This window comes from Chrysochloris asiatica, unplaced genomic scaffold (genome assembly GCF_000296735.1).
Source record: "Chrysochloris asiatica unplaced genomic scaffold, ChrAsi1.0 scaffold00001, whole genome shotgun sequence".
Classification (NCBI taxonomy): Eukaryota; Metazoa; Chordata; class Mammalia; order Afrosoricida; family Chrysochloridae; genus Chrysochloris; species Chrysochloris asiatica.
In genome coordinates this window covers 12554424-12571193 of record NW_006408519.1, presented here as the reverse complement: position 1 = coordinate 12571193, position 16770 = coordinate 12554424, and the positions used below count along the sequence as shown (strand labels likewise).

Sequence of the window (16770 nt, the reverse complement as noted above, 5' to 3'; positions counted from 1 at the left end):
TTTGTTTGTTTGTTTTTGAAAAAGCTAAAGTGGATAGATAGAAATACTGTTAACTGATGATACATGGAGGGGATTATAATCATTGTAATGAGACAAGGTATATGATATATTGAATGTAAAACTGATGATATGCCCTGTAAACTTTCACTCAATCCGCAATAAAAACCTTTAAAAAATAACCCAATATGGTTCCTACATATATAAATTCTTAATCATAAATAAATGAGTAGTTGTTCTTAGTTCTACTGTATATTAGTTATTTGAGCGAAATGTTTCAAAGCCTTTATTTCCTGATACAAAATTCAGGAATAATAATCCTGCCTGATGGGTTTATTGTAAGGATTAATGATAATTTTTTAAACCCCTTAAAACAGTATTTTGAACAAAATAGGATTACAGTAATTATCTGCTTGAATTTCTAGATTTAGTGTACAAAAAGAGTAAATTATTACCATAAAATGTTTTTGGGAATGCAATTTCTAAACTGGGGAATTAAATTATTTAAATTTATCTGGATTTTGTGAAAAATGCATCTTTTCCCTCAGCAACAGATATGCAGGGAAGTATATGCACATTTTTAATTGCATGTCCTCTTGTTTGTTTTTTCCCCTCCTACTGAGTTCCTATTATTTTCAATTTGATTTCCCTATGTTTAAAAGATTGCAAGTATAAAGCCATAAGCATAGAATCCAACCTAGAAAACCAGAATCCCAACACTAATTGAGATAATTTTGAGAGGATCTCAGCAAAGTCTCTCTTCTTCATTCCAGATCAGTTGAACACCATTTGTTATTTGTTATTTTCATAATTCTAAATGAACTACCTAATTTTGGCAATACAGGATAAATTAACTCAATCCAGATAAGTTATTTGAACATCATTCATATAAGCAAATTGCCTCTGGCTCAATGGCAGTAATAGAAAGATTCAATAAAGCAAAAGCTCAGAAGTGAGTTCTAGACACACTCCTACTTTCTCTAGTACCAAAGAAGTCATTTTTACTGTGTCCCAGTTTCTTTAGATTAAGTGGAAATTAAATTTCTAAATTTGGAAGAATAGTAAATAAATTAACATGACACTTTCTAAAATTAAACTTGTGGGTTGTCTCCAGTTTGCATGGTCCTGTCAAATTTGATGTTTGTTGACATATCATGCACAAAGAAAAATATGTTCTAATCAATCAATAAATCATTGCTTATCATAAACCTACTCCATGCTCGAAACAGAAATAGAAATCAGTTCAAACAAAAAGTCAACATAAGATCTGATGACTCTTCCAAAAGCATATATGCAAACATATGTAGATTTTAAAAGCAAAAAAGAGTAATTTTCCCCCTCAACCCCTCAAAAAAAATCATTGTGTATTGAGTTGATTGTGACTCATAGTATCCCTATGTTGTTGTTAAGTGCCACTGGATCAGTTTCAACTGATATCGACCCTGTACAGGGTTTCCAATGAGTGGCTGGTGAATTTGAACTGCCGACCTTGCAGTTAACAGCCCAGTACTTGTCCTAGAGCCCCAGAGTAAAACTTACCCATAGAGTTTTCAAAGCTGCAGATCTTTCCAGGAGTAGACAGTCTCATCTCTCGCCCAGGAGTAGACAGTCTCATCTCTCGCCCCTGGTGAGGCTAGTAATTTAAAATCACTGACCTTTCAGTTAGCAACAAATCACTCAACTGTACTGCCAAGCAAAAAAATCCAATCCACTTCCATCAAGTAGAATCCAACTCATAGTGACTCTATAGAACAGAGTCGAACTGCTCACTAGAGTGTCGGATACTATAAATCTTTAAATAGCAAACTGACATATCTTTCTCTAACAGAGAAAACTGTGGAATGTCTAGTTCAAACTGCAAACCTTTTGGTTTATAACCAAGTGCTTGAACCACTGAATCACAGAACCATGGATAAGTTAAGTTAAGAAAGTTAAGTTCTGCACACATTAAAATACAAATTTATCCAGCAAAGAAGAAAAGAATAAAAACATTAATTCTGTAGCTAGAATAACTTCACCACATCTACTTTTCTTTGTAAGGATAGGTTTCTGTAGTTACAAAAGTAAACTGAAGGTTTCTTGAGCATAACATATTTTCATAATAGATCATTTTAAGAACTATGAATAACTTGTGACAGGAAAAAAGCCCAGTAACTTCATATTTAAGCATGATTATTGAAAGAACATTTTATATAATTAGCTTCAAATTTTCTGGGACACTTAACATATTTCATACAGGTAAGATAAAAACTAAAATTATCTTGAAAACTAGTGACTTGGGCCATTGTTCAAATAAAATAAAATAAAGGTGGTTCCCTCATGATAGATATTATGAACTAATTAAGAAAGTGAATTCTGTGTAATTGCCAAGATAAAAAAAAAAAAAAACATTATATTTCGCACACTATTATAATATCAATCCGAATGAACCCATGTCAAGAACTTTTGTTCTTTATACTATGTTAGCAGGAGCCTAGCCACTATGCTAGAAATAGAAGGCCTTTTTTCATTATTGTGAAAGTAAGGCAATAAAAGTCTTGTTTACAGTGCAATTACTATGAGGTGACAATGACTTATGTATTAGTCAATAAGGTAATACTCATTCAGTCTAAGGGTTTGTCTTTAGAGATAACCTGTATAAATGGGACTGGTCCCTAATTCAAGATCAAATTTGGTTTATTGATGAAATTTTGCTTATATCTCCTAGAGAGTGAATTGGTAAATTTTATCATTCAATTGCTTGTCTAGCCCCTTAACAGTACCTAGTTTACCACTGACAACATGACTTGATTAGCAATTCCAAGCATACATCATTTTTTAAAGTGCCATTAAAGTCCCTCCCTTTCAATGGAAATGTGGAATGTTAGAACAATTGCAAAAAGTGCCATTTGCAATTAAACCTCTAAAAACATTTCTATGGGTAGGGGTTGTCATTTCTACAATAACTGAATTGACTAACATTTAAAGGTTTAAAAATGCATTTGTGCAAAAGAGACATTTTGAAGACCTTGTAAATTAAAGTTTTATGGCATGTTAATGAAGATGATTTTTATTGCTGCAAGCAGGTTCTTCTGCATAAGCATTTGTTGTGACTAAACAAGGTTTTGTATGCATTATCTTATGTAATCCTCAAATGTGTTATATATACTACTTAATGGGAAAAGTTTTAAAAAATGTACACCTTTTAAGTTGTCTGTATTTGATTCTAAGTGTACTGATTTCATATTCTGTAATAAATTGGCTTCAAAGTGACTTTAATTGGTTTGTTTTATGTTTGTTTAAGAGACTATTTGTTGTTAATGATTGTCATAATACGACTTCACATATATGAGATTTATGTTTTATGTTGAAATATATACATCTCAGTGAAAGGAATTATTTGAACATGTTGAATATATACTTGGAAATATTTTATTGTTCAGATGTATCAAATGTTATAAATAGTAAAGTTGTTTAAGTCGAAACATACTTTAAAAGTCTTATTCAGTTTTTCATAGTAAAATTTTATGACTTTACTTTTAATATATCAGATTTATACTACTGTATATGGAGTCCTGGTGTGGCGCTGTGGGTTAATGTGCCAGGCAGCACTCCTTCTGGTAGCATAGTGGTTACGAATTGGGCTGCCAACCTCAAGGTCAGCAGTTCGAAACTACCAACTATTCTGTGGGCAAAAGAAGAGGCTTTCTGCTCTCGTGAAGATTTACAGCCTCAGAAATCCTGTACAGGGTCCATATGAGTAGGGACTGACTCCCCGGCACATAACTACCACCACCATAAGTGATTCAGCAATATTTAAAAATCATATCTTACATGAAAATCCCATCGCTTGTCAGTTTTTCATACCGTGGTGGCATTCATGTTCCTGTGATGCTCGAAGCTATGCCACTGGTATTTCAAATATTAAAAAAAAATTTTTTTCAATCCATTGTGGACAGACTTCAGTGGAGCATACATCCTTGGAAACACTAGGAAGTCATCTACTTCTAAAAATTGGTTAATGGAAACCGTATATACTACAACAGAACTTTGTCCAAATTGCTTACTTTAGATAGGTCGTTAGGATAGATCAATGCCCAGGGTTTTTCAGAATGGTAAAAATAAAAAGGTTTTAATTTAAATCTAGCAGCATTTTCTCTAAGTACTAGCATAATTTTGTCTATAAATGCCTTGAAACCAAACAATGACTTCCTCTCTGTAAACCAAGCAATGACATCCCCTCTCTGTGAATATATGTCTATTCTGACATTCTTTTTCTAAATAAGTTTATTTTGTCTATGTTGAAAATTTTTTCAACTTGTCCAGCTCATCTTTGAATTTTTTGGCAGGAATTCCTACTTCTCCATTTGTATGCACATTTTGTAATCGAAAAAAAAAGGAGGTCATGAGTGCAGTTTGTTGTAACTCAAATATGTCATGTTATATGGCACTATAGGATAAGCACTGGACTGCTAACCACAAGGTTGGTGGTTCAAACCCAGCAGCTGCTTCTTGCAACCCCTATATAGCATCACAATGATTTGGAACTGACTTGATAGCACTTAACAATATGTGTGCATTTTTGTATGTGATATGTATATATTTAGAAGACAAATGCTTATCAGATGTTATATGGTATCGCTATTTATGCACTTGAGCAATAGGTTAAATTAAATTGACAGAAAATTAAATGAGATATCAAGAAATTATCTTAAAAGTAAAATTTCCTTGACAGATATGTGTTTTTGCATTCATGTAGATAAACTATTTTTTTAACCAAAGAAGCTATCAATTGCAGCTGATATGTGAAATCGAAATACTTAACCAACCTTTCCAACATCTTGCTATATTAATTGGAACTCTTTCTATGCTATAATATACTAGACATGAAACAGAACATCAAAACATTAGATTAACTTCCAACTGGTGAATTAGATGATGAAGGGCACACTTGAAATTGAAAAGGATAAAATGACCAAGGGAAAATGTTACTGAAAATATAATAAAATAAAACCTGTGTAAGGAGCTCTGTGAGCGTAGTGGTTATGAATCGGGCTGCAAACCGCAAGGTCAGCAGTTCAAAACTACCAGCTGTTCCACGGAAGAAAGACGAGGCTTTCTGCTCCTGTAAAGATTTACAGCCTCGGAAACCCTGTACAGGGTCGCTATGAGTTGGAACCAACTCCACAGCACATAACACCAAGGTCTGTAGAAGAGTAGATAATAACGTTGAACCGTAAAGTCTCAAGAAATAAAATTTATCGTTTACATACAACTGTTTCTGTTCCTTAAAGATACTCTAAGAAACTGTCATAGCTATATTCCAGACAACAGGAATAATTGGGTTGTGAAGACAAAACTGCCATCTTCCTGAAAATAAACTTCCATGGAGCAGAGTTTCTTTAATTTGCCCACTGCACGTTTTCTTGCATCTTAGTGGCTAGAAGTTGGGCTCATGTCTCTCCTGTTGTTGTTATTGCAGAGTCGATTCCAACTCATAGTGACACTATACACAACAGAACAAAACACTGCCCAGTCCTGGGCCATCCTCAACAATTTTCTTACATTTTAGCCCATTGCTGCTGCCACTGTGTCAATCCATGTCATTGGATTTCACTGACCCTCTGGTGTGGCACTGTAGGGTAAGCACTGGACTAAAATGTTGGGTTGAACCGCAAGGTTGGAGGTTCAAACCCACCACTGCTCCTCAGAAACCCTACACAGGGTCACTATGAGTCAGAACTGATTCGATGACACTTAACAACAACAACAACTACTACTTTACTGAGCATAATGTGCTTCTCCAGGGACTTATTCCTCCTGATACCATGACCAAAATATGAACAACTAAGTCTCAACATCTTGGCTTCTAAGCAGCATTCTGGCTGTACTTCTTTCCAGAGAGATCTTTTTATTATTATTATTATTATTATTATGGCAGTCCATGGTATTTTAATATTCTTCTCCAACACCACACTTCAAATGCATAATTTCTTCTATGGTCTCCTTTATTCATTGTCCAATTATTACATGCTTATGAGGCTATTGAAAATACCCTGACTTGGGTCAGGCTACAAAGAATCATGGAAATGTGGTCATTTAGCTACCTCATTGCTACTTCCAAGAAAATGGGAATTCTATTCTAAATAAGGGGGCATGGTGGTTCTGTAGGATAAGCATTCAACTGCTAACCAGGTTGGCAGTTAGAAAGCACGCCACCTTCTTCAGAGAGAAAGATGAGGCTTTCTGCTTCTTGAAAGAATTACGGATTCAAAGGCCAACAAGAAGAACAAATTCTAAACAAGAGTCAGATTGTGGGTATTAGATGGTAAATTGAGAGTCAACAGACCTTTGAGCTACTCATCAGCTATGATATTTTTTGTCTGGTCCTTTTTGTATTCAGGACAAACAATAGCCTACCCTGAAGCTACATAGAGAAATAAAGTGACATTCAGCCTGGATACCATAAGTCTAATCATCATTCCTCCTCAGGTTGTCAGGCAGGAAATCTATACATAAGTCACATGGCCCCTGCAGTACTAACCTGAGTGGGAAATATATTTTCTGGTTTTCTTAAGGTTCTAACTAGGGTACGCGTAGGAAAGTCTCCATCTTTGCCTTGCGATTTTTCTATCTATGGAGGAACCTCTCACTATGTAACTGCTCTTATTTTCTGTGAGTAAATTACAAATGTTCAATTGCCAACATTTTGTAAGTCTCCTGTGTGTGGTTGGATCAAGCTAGATGGACATTAGTACCAACAGCAGCTCTCAGGTTACTGGCTGGGTCCTCATCCTAGTAGTCTTGTGACTGCTTGGGATCTTAGAATTGCCTTTGATACAATCTGCATACATTATAGTCTGCTGCAAATAATACTTCAAGTTATATTTGCCTTTGTTTTCTTTGTGGTTTGGGGTGTGTTTTGTACTTATTTTATTTCACCATATATTTGTTGTTGTTGTTAAGTGCCACCAAGTCAGTTCCAACTCATAGTGATCCCGTATAGGGTTTCTGAGGAGTGGCTGGTAAGTTTGAACCATCGACCTTGCGTTTCAAACTGACCATGAGGTTGAGTTCTTATCTTATGGCATCATACCAGGACTCCTTATTTTCTTTAAAGTTGATTGCGAAGCTCTTAGGCCAGTGACCTAGCTGCCAATAAAATGTGACAGAGGCATAGACACAGTACTGTAAGGGTAACTGGCACTACTGAATTGGTTTTACCCAATCTAGGCATTAGAGGATATGTTCTCCATTTACAAATGTGTGTGAAAAACAGGTAGGAGGGAAGCAAGTGTAAAAGCAGGGATATAGGTCTGTAAGATATGTCTATGGCCTAGGCAAGATACAACAATGTGTAACTGCACCTTTGTGATGGTAGAGAGAAGTACAAAGTTGATTCCTGCCAAAAACAACACTGTAATTCATTTGTAATTGTTTTTCTTTTCATTCCCCTATGTTGTAGCATTAATAGTTGTAACCGTACTGACATAGGATCCTCCTTGTTGTTGCTGTTGTTTTGTGTCAATCAGTTTCCACTCATAGCAACCCTGTATAGGGTTTCCAAGGAGAAGCTGGTGGGTTTTAAGCACCGATATAGCATTTGAAATTCAGGGGAAATTAAAATAAAACTTTAGTACCCTTTAAAGATCATCTTGCAATACATTATTTTGCTTCACAATTTCACGTGCCTACACAACTATCAACTTTAGGCAGCAGTCAGCTAGCTGACTCCTGAGCTAGGGGTGCCCTCATCATTACAGTAAGTATTCAACTTACACATCCTTATTTTTAAAAATACACATTGGAAAATTATTTATTAATCATTTACTGTTTTTTCTTTTCTTTATTTTTATTTTCCATTTAAACATGTTTTCTATCTTTTCCAAAGTGGAAAGGGTATAACCTGTTCTAGATATATTAAGAATAAGGACTAGGCTGAAGTCCTGAATTATGGTGCTATAGGCTAAACACTAGATGCAAGGTTGGTTTGAACCTCAAGGTCAGTGGTTTGAATCCACCAGCCACTCCTTGGAAACTCTATAACAGGGTCGCTATGAGTTGGGACCACCTAGGCTGCACTTAACAACATATTTCAAAGTACTCCAGTGTTCCTTTAGTGACTTTTACAAATTGAAAAGTAATTATGTCTTTAATCCTACTCTATTCTATGTGTGCTGAAGTCCTGATGTGGCACTGTGGGTTAATCTACTTAAGTCATTTGTACCTCAAGGTCAGTGGTTCGTGCTCACCAGTCACTCCTTGGAAACCCTGTACATGGTTGGTATGGGTCGGAACTGACTAGCCGGCACTTAACATTCTATGTGTACAGCACTGTGGAATAATGCACTGGACCGCAAGGCCATTTTGAATGCAAGGTTGGAAGTTCAAATTCACCAGCCGCTCCTCAGAAACCCTATATATGCTCACTATGAGTTGGAACCAACTGGATGGCTCTTAGCAATAGCAACAATTATTTGTGTAAATATGAGACAGAGAAAATAGCAAGGAAAATTTGGAATGTGCAAATTCACTCACATTCCTTCTGCTCTTGGTGAACCTGTTGCTCCTCTTTGAGTCAGCAACATTTATTTAATGTGGACTACTTCTTTTCTCATTGTGATCAGCACAGGTTCTCCAGTGATGGAGGAGGAAAGCCTTAACCAATCCGGTGCTTTCTTTTATTAAGCACAATCAGTTTAGTAAACTGTAGGCGTGTCTATGTGCATTGGAATAAAAGTATTATGTTTTGCATGAAATTAATACCTCTGTGCCTGGGCATTCTGTATATTTGCCAAGCATAGTTTGTATTCTGAAATGCTTTTAGCTTTTCCTGAAACAAATAAGGCCCTTAACCTAGAGCTTTTTTTCTTTGAACACCCTCTTAAGTGTTTACCTATACAATTTTATGAAGGTAAATGGACAGAGAAAAGTCCAAGGCACTGTATCATAGACACAAGTCTCAATAATCCGGTCACTAAAATTTTTCCTAGAATAATTACTTAAGAATAATTCTTAGAATAATTCACTTAATCATAGTACGATTTCAGCTTACCTAATGAAGTCCTGGTGTGGTTAATGTGCTGGACTGCAAATCAGTCTGAACTGCAAATTCAACAATTCAAGCTCACCAGCTGCTCCTCAGAAATCCTATATAGGGTTGCTATGGGTCAGAACTTACTCAATGGCACATAACAACAACAACATCAAGAAAAGAGCAAATAGCACCCAATTCTATGCTGGAATGGCCATATCTGAGTTGCTCACCAAGAGTTGATCTAAAAACTCTCCTACATTTTGATCAATTACAATGCCTTAATCAAAGAAAGAATAGATATTGCAGCAGTCAGCTGGACCCATTGTTCAGTTCAGAAATTTCCAGCTATCACAATTTAGTATGTAAAAATCAGTTCCATCTATTGGATGTAATTACTATACATATATTTTTATTCCACATACATCAAAATCACAGGATAGGAATGAAAATAATGTGAGCAGAGAAATAATTTCAATAAATTCCATCTACATAGTAAATTAAAATAATATTCTCTCTTCATTCTTGTGGGGACAGTATTACCTTGTATCAACATGAAAAATCACTAAACTATTAAATCTTATTTCCTTGTTGTTAGTTTTTATGTTTGTTCAGGATCTTGTATTGTGTTTGCTTTCTAAGTTCATTAATTGCCATTTTCTTTAACACCAAATATCTGCTGTTGTAGATTTCTGGTTTTGACAGCTATCATTTTAATGGAATTTACCAAGCCACAATTATTCGAGTCTCAGTTTATGGGCAGAGACTGGCACCTACTGGTTAAATAAATTCAATTCACAACTGGTATAAAAATTTCTGTCATAGACAGCAATATGTTGTCTTGGGAATACTGTGCGATTGTCTCCATTTTAATAATTAATATGAAGTAAATAATTATAAAAATATTATCTATACTCATATTACCTAGGTTAGATTTAATAGATTAAAATTTGCTAATGTCCACACATTTCAAGAAATTTAGTAAATTCAAACAGTTATACTTAGTTTTCCAATCTAAATAGAATAAATCTCTCTACATTCATTGTTGATAATAACTGTGTTCCAGATGACTGCATTGAGCCTTATGGATAAACATTACATAGAATAGTTCAAATAAACCTAATATGTTTGAAATTTAAAATACATTACCTCACAAAGCAGTTAGCTTCTTATTTTATATTACAAATCTTAGGATTTCTAAACCTAGAATAAATGACTATGAATCATAAATGTTATAACTATGATTTATGTAGTAAATACAAGGTGGTTGGTGACATTCAAGATGCTTGATTTTCTATCCTCCAAAATAGCTCTTCCACCTGTGGGATGTAGCACTATATCATCCTAGTTACACAAATTCCAAAACCTAAGAATCATCTTTAGTTTCATGCTTTCCATATGTTCTCTATCCAATTCATCAGCAAGTCCCCTTAGATTTCAATCCAAAGTATGTTTTATAGTTACTTACCACTTATTCTTTATTGCTATCCTATTCCAAGTGACTATTTTCTCATCTAGAATACTGGACTGTTACCCAAAGGCTTTCCATATGTTTCAACTCTAATGTTTAATTTTATTCTCAAGATGGCAGAGTGATTTTTAAAAATATGTAACCCCTTATTTAAGACCTCTGTTGTTGTTGTTGTTATGTGCCGTGGAGTCAATTCTGACTCAGCGAACCTGTACAGGGTTTCCGAGGCTGTAAATCTTTATGGGAGCAGAAAGCCTCATCGTTCTCCCACTGAAAAGCTGGTAGTTTCAAACTGCTGACCCTGAAATTAGCAGCCCAATTCGTAACAACTACACTACCAGAGCTCCCTATTTAAGACCTCTAGACACACTTAATTTGCTGTCATGAAAGTAACTTATTCAATAGGATAATTTTGAAAAGTTTAGATAATTTTATAATTTCATTTATGTTAAAACTGGCCAAGTTTATTACAATAATGCTATTGTGGTTAGGTGCTGTAGAGTCAGTTGCAACCCAAAGTGACACGATGCACAACAGAAAAATATTGTCCAGTCCTGTATCTTCCTCACAAAGATTGTTATGTTTCAGTCCAGACTGGCTGTCATTGTGTCAATAAATCTCATTGGGGGTCTTCCTCTTTTTCAGTGACCCTCCATTTTACCAAGCATGATGTCCTTCTCCAGGGACTGGTCCCTCCTGATAACATGTTCTAATTATGAGAGTTGAAATATCATCATTCTGGCTTTTATTGATCATTCTAGCTATACTTCTTCCAAGACAGATTTGTTTGTTCTTCTAGCAATGTATGGTAGTTTGAATATTTTTCTACAAAATCTTAATTCAAATGCATTGATTCTTGTATGGTCTTCTTTATTCACTGTTCAAATTCACATGCATATGAAGTCATCAAATATACCAAAGCATGGATCAGGCACACTTAGTCCTCAAAGTGATGCATTTTCTCTTTAATATGTGAAAGAAGTCTTTTGCAGCAGATTTTCCTAATGCAATATATCCTTTGATTTCTTGACTGCTGTGTCCATGAGTGTTGATTGTGGATCCAAGAAAACTGAAGCCTTTGACAATTTCAATCTTTCTCCTTTTATCATGATGTTATTTATTGGTCCAGTTGTTAGAATTTTTGTTTCTTTGCATTACATATCTCTGATCTTCATCACTAAGTATTATAAATCCTATTCACTTCAGTAAGCAAGGTTGCATTATCTGCATATTGCAGATTGTTAATGAGTCGTTCCCCAATCTTGATGCCATGTTTCTCTTCTTATAATACAGTTTCTCAGATCATTTGCTCAGCATGCAGAATGAATGTGGTGCTGTAGGATGAACACTGGACTTAGAACCACAAGGTCAGCAGTACAAACCCACCAGCTGCTCCTAGGAAACCCTACACAGGGTCTTGATGAGTCAGAATTGACAAGATGGCACTTGATAACAACAAGCAACATGCAGAATGAATAAGTATGGTAAAAGAATACAAGCTTGCACACACCTTTCCTGATTTGAATCATTCAGTATCCCCTTGTCCTGTTTGAATGTCTACGTCTTGGCCTATGTACAATTCCTCATGAGCACAATGAAGTGTCCTGAAATACCCATTGGACATAATGTTTATTCATAATTTGAAATGGTTTACACAGTTGAATACATTTATGTAGTCAATAAAGCACAAGTAAACCTCTTGCTAGTATTCTCTGCTTTCATCCAAGCTCCATCTGATGTCAGCAATGATATCCTTCATTCCACATCTTCTTTAGAATCCAGCTTGAATCTGTGGCAGTTCTCTTTCAAGGCAATATTGCAACTGTCCATGAATAATCTTCAGCTAAACTTTACTTGCATGTGATATTAATGATAATGTTCAATAATTTCCAAATTCTGTTGGGCCACCTCTTTTGGAATGGGCAAAGATATGAATCTTTTCTAATCAATTTGTCAGGTAACTGTCTTCCAAATTCCTTGGCATAAATAAGTGAGTGCTTCCAGTGTTTCATCAGTTTGTTGAAAGATTTCAACTTGCATTCCATCAATCCTGGAGCCTTGTTTTTCACCAGTGCCTTCAGTGCAGCTTGCACATCTTCCTACAATATCATCAGTTCTTGATCATGTGCTTTGTTTTGAAACGGTTAAACATTAAGCAATTCTTTTGGTATGTTTTGATTGTTTATTCCTTTCTTCTCCTTTTGATGTTTTTTTTTTACCATTCAACATTTTGCCCATAGAATCCTTCAAGACTTCAAGTTGTGGCTTGAATTTTTTCTTCAGTTCCTTCAGCTTCTAAAATGCTGAGGGTGATCTTCCCTTTTGATTTTCCATCTCCAGGTCTTTGCATATTTCATTATAATGCTTGACTTTGTCTTCTTGAACTGCCCTTTGAAATTTTCTGTTCAGCATCCATAACCAATGTTGGGTGTTAAGGTCTGATCCTTAAATCTTCTCCATTTCTTCTCATTTCTCCCAAGTGTTTTAGCTAGGAGTCCTGGTGTGGCATTGTGGGTTAATGTGATGGACTGCACGGTTGGTTTGAACAGCAAGGTCAGTGGTTCAAACTTACCAGTCACTCCTTGGAAACCCTATACAGGGTCACTATGACTTGGAACTGACTCAATGGCACTTGACAACAGCAGCAGCAAAGTTGTGGTGGTGCAATGACGAAACACTCAATTGCTAACCAAAAGGTCATGGTTCATACCACACTGCCACTCCCAAGAAGATAAACGTGGTTGTCTGCTTCTGTAAAAATTACAGCCTTGGAAACACAATGAGGCATTTCTTCTTGATCTTACAGGGTTACTATGAGTTAGAATCTATTCAAAAGTAATGGGTATAATTTAGGAATTTTGGGATGGTATCAGCTAAAAAATCAAACCCTGAGGGTGGTACCTGGCTCCTCCTCTTCTACATTTTTCCAGGAGCAGCAGCCAGGTGAGAGTCAGGTATATCAGTGCATATGCAAGGAGCTCCAGGAAAGGCTATGGATCCAAGAAAAGCTTCAAGAAGCCAAGGGAGCTTCAAGAAAGACTATGGATCCCAAGGCATGATGGAGGCTGAAGTTTGAGGTCTAGTATTGGAAAAGGACTGAGTACCGTGTACAGAGTAGGAAAATACTCCAAACTCTCCACCCCATTTCCCTGATAGGGAGGCTTCAGGAGAGATACCTGAAGAAAACCTCTGTTCAAGGCCCCTGAGAAAGAGACTCCCTATGGAGACATGCAGGCTGCTATTGTTGGGTATCATAGAGCCTGTTTTGACTCACAGCAACTTCAGTTTAACATAATGGAACCTAAGCTGACTCTTTATGAAGTGGATATTCCAGATCTTTCTTCTGCAAAGTAATTGGATGGGTTTGAACCACTGAACATTTCATTAGCAGTCTAGAACTTAACCATTACACAACCAGGTTCCTGTAAGAAATGCATGGTGGGGAGGAGGCAGCTATCTTGACCAGCATCATAACTGCCCTTAAACTCATGGTGAAGCCCAAGATCATCAAAAAGAGAACCAAGAAGTTCATCCGGCACCAATCAGATTGTTACGTCAAAATTAAGCATAACCAGACCAAGCCCAGACGTATTGACAACAGAGTGTGGAGAAGAATCAAGGGCCAGATCTTAATGGATGGTATGGGGGCAACAAGAAAACACAACACAAGTTTCCCAGTGGCTTCTGCAGCTTCCTGGCACACAATGTCAAGAAGCTGCAGGTGCTACTGATGTGCAACATTTACTGTGCAGAGATTGCCTCCAAAAACTGCAAAGCCATCGTGGAAAGAGCATTCACTCCAGCAGGCCATCAGAATCACCAATCCCAGTGCCAGGCAGTGCAGCAAAGAAAATGAATAGACAGCTCTTTTCAAGTGTTTTTTGTGCTAAATATAACCATGAAAGTGAAAAAAGAAAGAAAGAAAGTGGAAGGGAGGGGGCTAGCATCCTTGACTGACTCTTCAATGACTGTAGTGCATTGGTTTTCCACTAGATCTTATATAGAGTAGGTAGCTTTCTATTGTGGCTTGCCAGGTAAAACCATTGTTTCTTGTGCTCTAGCTCACACCTAAGTTTTTAGCCAGATTTAGGCTCCTAAAACCTACAATCTGAAGAATTATTTTCTTTCCTATTTTTATTCTAGGACTTTTATAGTTTCCAGTTTTATGTTCAGGCATATAATCCTTGTGAATTGAGTGAAGGTTTACAGACAAGATCATCAGCTTTGCATTACACAAATCATACACTTTGTTTCATCTCAGTGATTACAATCCTCTCCCTGAAACAACAGTTATCTTATTTCCTCCCTGTGGATCCCCATTTACAGCTTATATTTCACAAATGAACAAAGCAAATATATCTGATACATACAGATATTTTGTATGCATCAAAACAAAATATATATATTCATTTAAATGTCCAAAGGGCACATCCTGCAAACCAGCCTTTTTGCTTGTAGGCACACAGCCTTCTGCAATCCATGGGTTTAGAGCTGAAATATCTTTTTTTATTCTTTTATTTTCAATCTAATGTGTCTTTGAATCTAAAGTACATCTCTGGAAGACCGCATATAGTTGGATCTTTTGTGTTTCATTCATTGTGACAGCAACTCATGAATTCATGACTAAAGAATGCTTTTTGGCACTAAGGAAAATTTTTCTTTTGAACCACAGAAGCAACTTTGTGGAATAGTAAGAAAAGAAGAGACAGTCTTCAGCCAAACAAACCCTAGCAACTACTTCAGTGACAGGTGCAGCCATATTTTCTCTCATCTAACCTAAATGAGCTCTGGTAGCATAGTGGTTACGAATTGGGCTGCGAACCGCAAGGTCAGCAATTCAAAACTAGCAGCTGCTCCACAGGAGAAAGATGAGGCTTTCTGCTCCCATAAAGATTTACAGCCTCGGAAACCCTGTTCAGGGTCGCTATGGGTCGGAACCAACTTGACGGCACTTAACAACAACAACAACAACCCAGTAACATACCTCTCAGCCACTGCTAGCAGCAGTTCTGGCCTAAACATATCCTCAGTTTCCATGTACATGGCCTTTCCTTCACCTCCACCTGGATCAATAGAAAGCTGACATGTTACAGTCGTGTATGACAGATCTGGGTCTTCCCAGTTCAAAATTCTCCAAACATCTCTATGATGGATCCATTCTCAATCCCACATTCAAGTAGTTTATCAAGCTCTTTGGAGCTAGTAGTAATCTGTATGATCTCTGTCTGCCTCTGGTGGAATTCAGTGGCGGCGGTAAAACCCATTGGCACTAATTTAGCAGCATCAGTCAAAATTGTATCAGTTTAGGCTTCACTAATCCCTTTAATATTTATTAGCTTCTTCTTTGGTGCATAGACAATAACCTCAACAGTATGGAATCCAGCATCTTCTCATTTCTTCACATCATTGGTATTTATGCCACATTGCTCTAACCATGGAACAGGTTGTGGGCCAAAGCTTTCTTCTTCTACAGAAGTATCTGCATTTGCTTCAAGTTTCATCTGCATAGCCATTACAGAGTGTTCTCTACACAGTCTACAACGCTGTTGGTTCTGGAGGGCCGCCCACTCCGACTGTTATCCATTGGATAGCTAATGCTGAACCTCTGAAGTCCCCCAGACCCCCCACTTGTGCCACACACCTCTTCTCCTTTGCCGAAGCCTTTTGCATAGAGCCCAGGCAAGGCAAGGCTCCAACTACCAGGCTTTGGGGGCGCATCAGCTCTTAGACCTTGGTATCAGTGGCAGAGCGCGTCCAGCCACGGTTTTCGGAAATCTAATCCACTTTTAATTTTTATATAATGTGTAGAGTGAACCCAAGTTTATTTTTTCTATATATGAATATTAAGTTATTCTAATACTATATGTTGTAAATACTGTCTTTTTTCACAACTTTGTAAATAATCAGTCTTCTGTATATCTGTAGATGTATCTATGGGGTAGTTCCTGAACTCTCTATTTGATTCCCTTGACCTATATATGTATCTACTGACACCAATACCACATTATCTTGATAACTGTAGCTTTACAATGTATTTTATAATAAAGTAATTTGAATGCTCCAATTTTGTTCCTCTAGTTTGCAGTTGTTTGTTATTCTATGAGCTTTGTATTTCTTTAAAATTTTTATTATCAGTTTTTCGGTTTTTACAAGATAGGATTTTCACTGGGATTACATTGAACACGTATAAATTAATTTGGAAATATTTGAAGTTCTTAACAATATTGAGTATTTTGTTCCAGGAACATAGCACAAGTTTCCTTTTATATAGGTCTTAAATGTTGTCTAT

At 36.5% G+C, this 16770-nt stretch overlaps 2 pseudogenes; one reads left to right on the top strand and one right to left on the bottom strand.

Annotated features, from left to right (window-relative positions):
* Nucleotides 1-13912: 13912 nt before the first annotated feature.
* LOC102821451 lies at nucleotides 13913-14341 on the top strand (annotated as a pseudogene).
* Nucleotides 14342-14351: 10 nt separating this feature from the next.
* On the bottom strand, nucleotides 14352-15994 carry LOC102821055 (annotated as a pseudogene).
* Nucleotides 15995-16770: the final 776 nt, after the last annotated feature.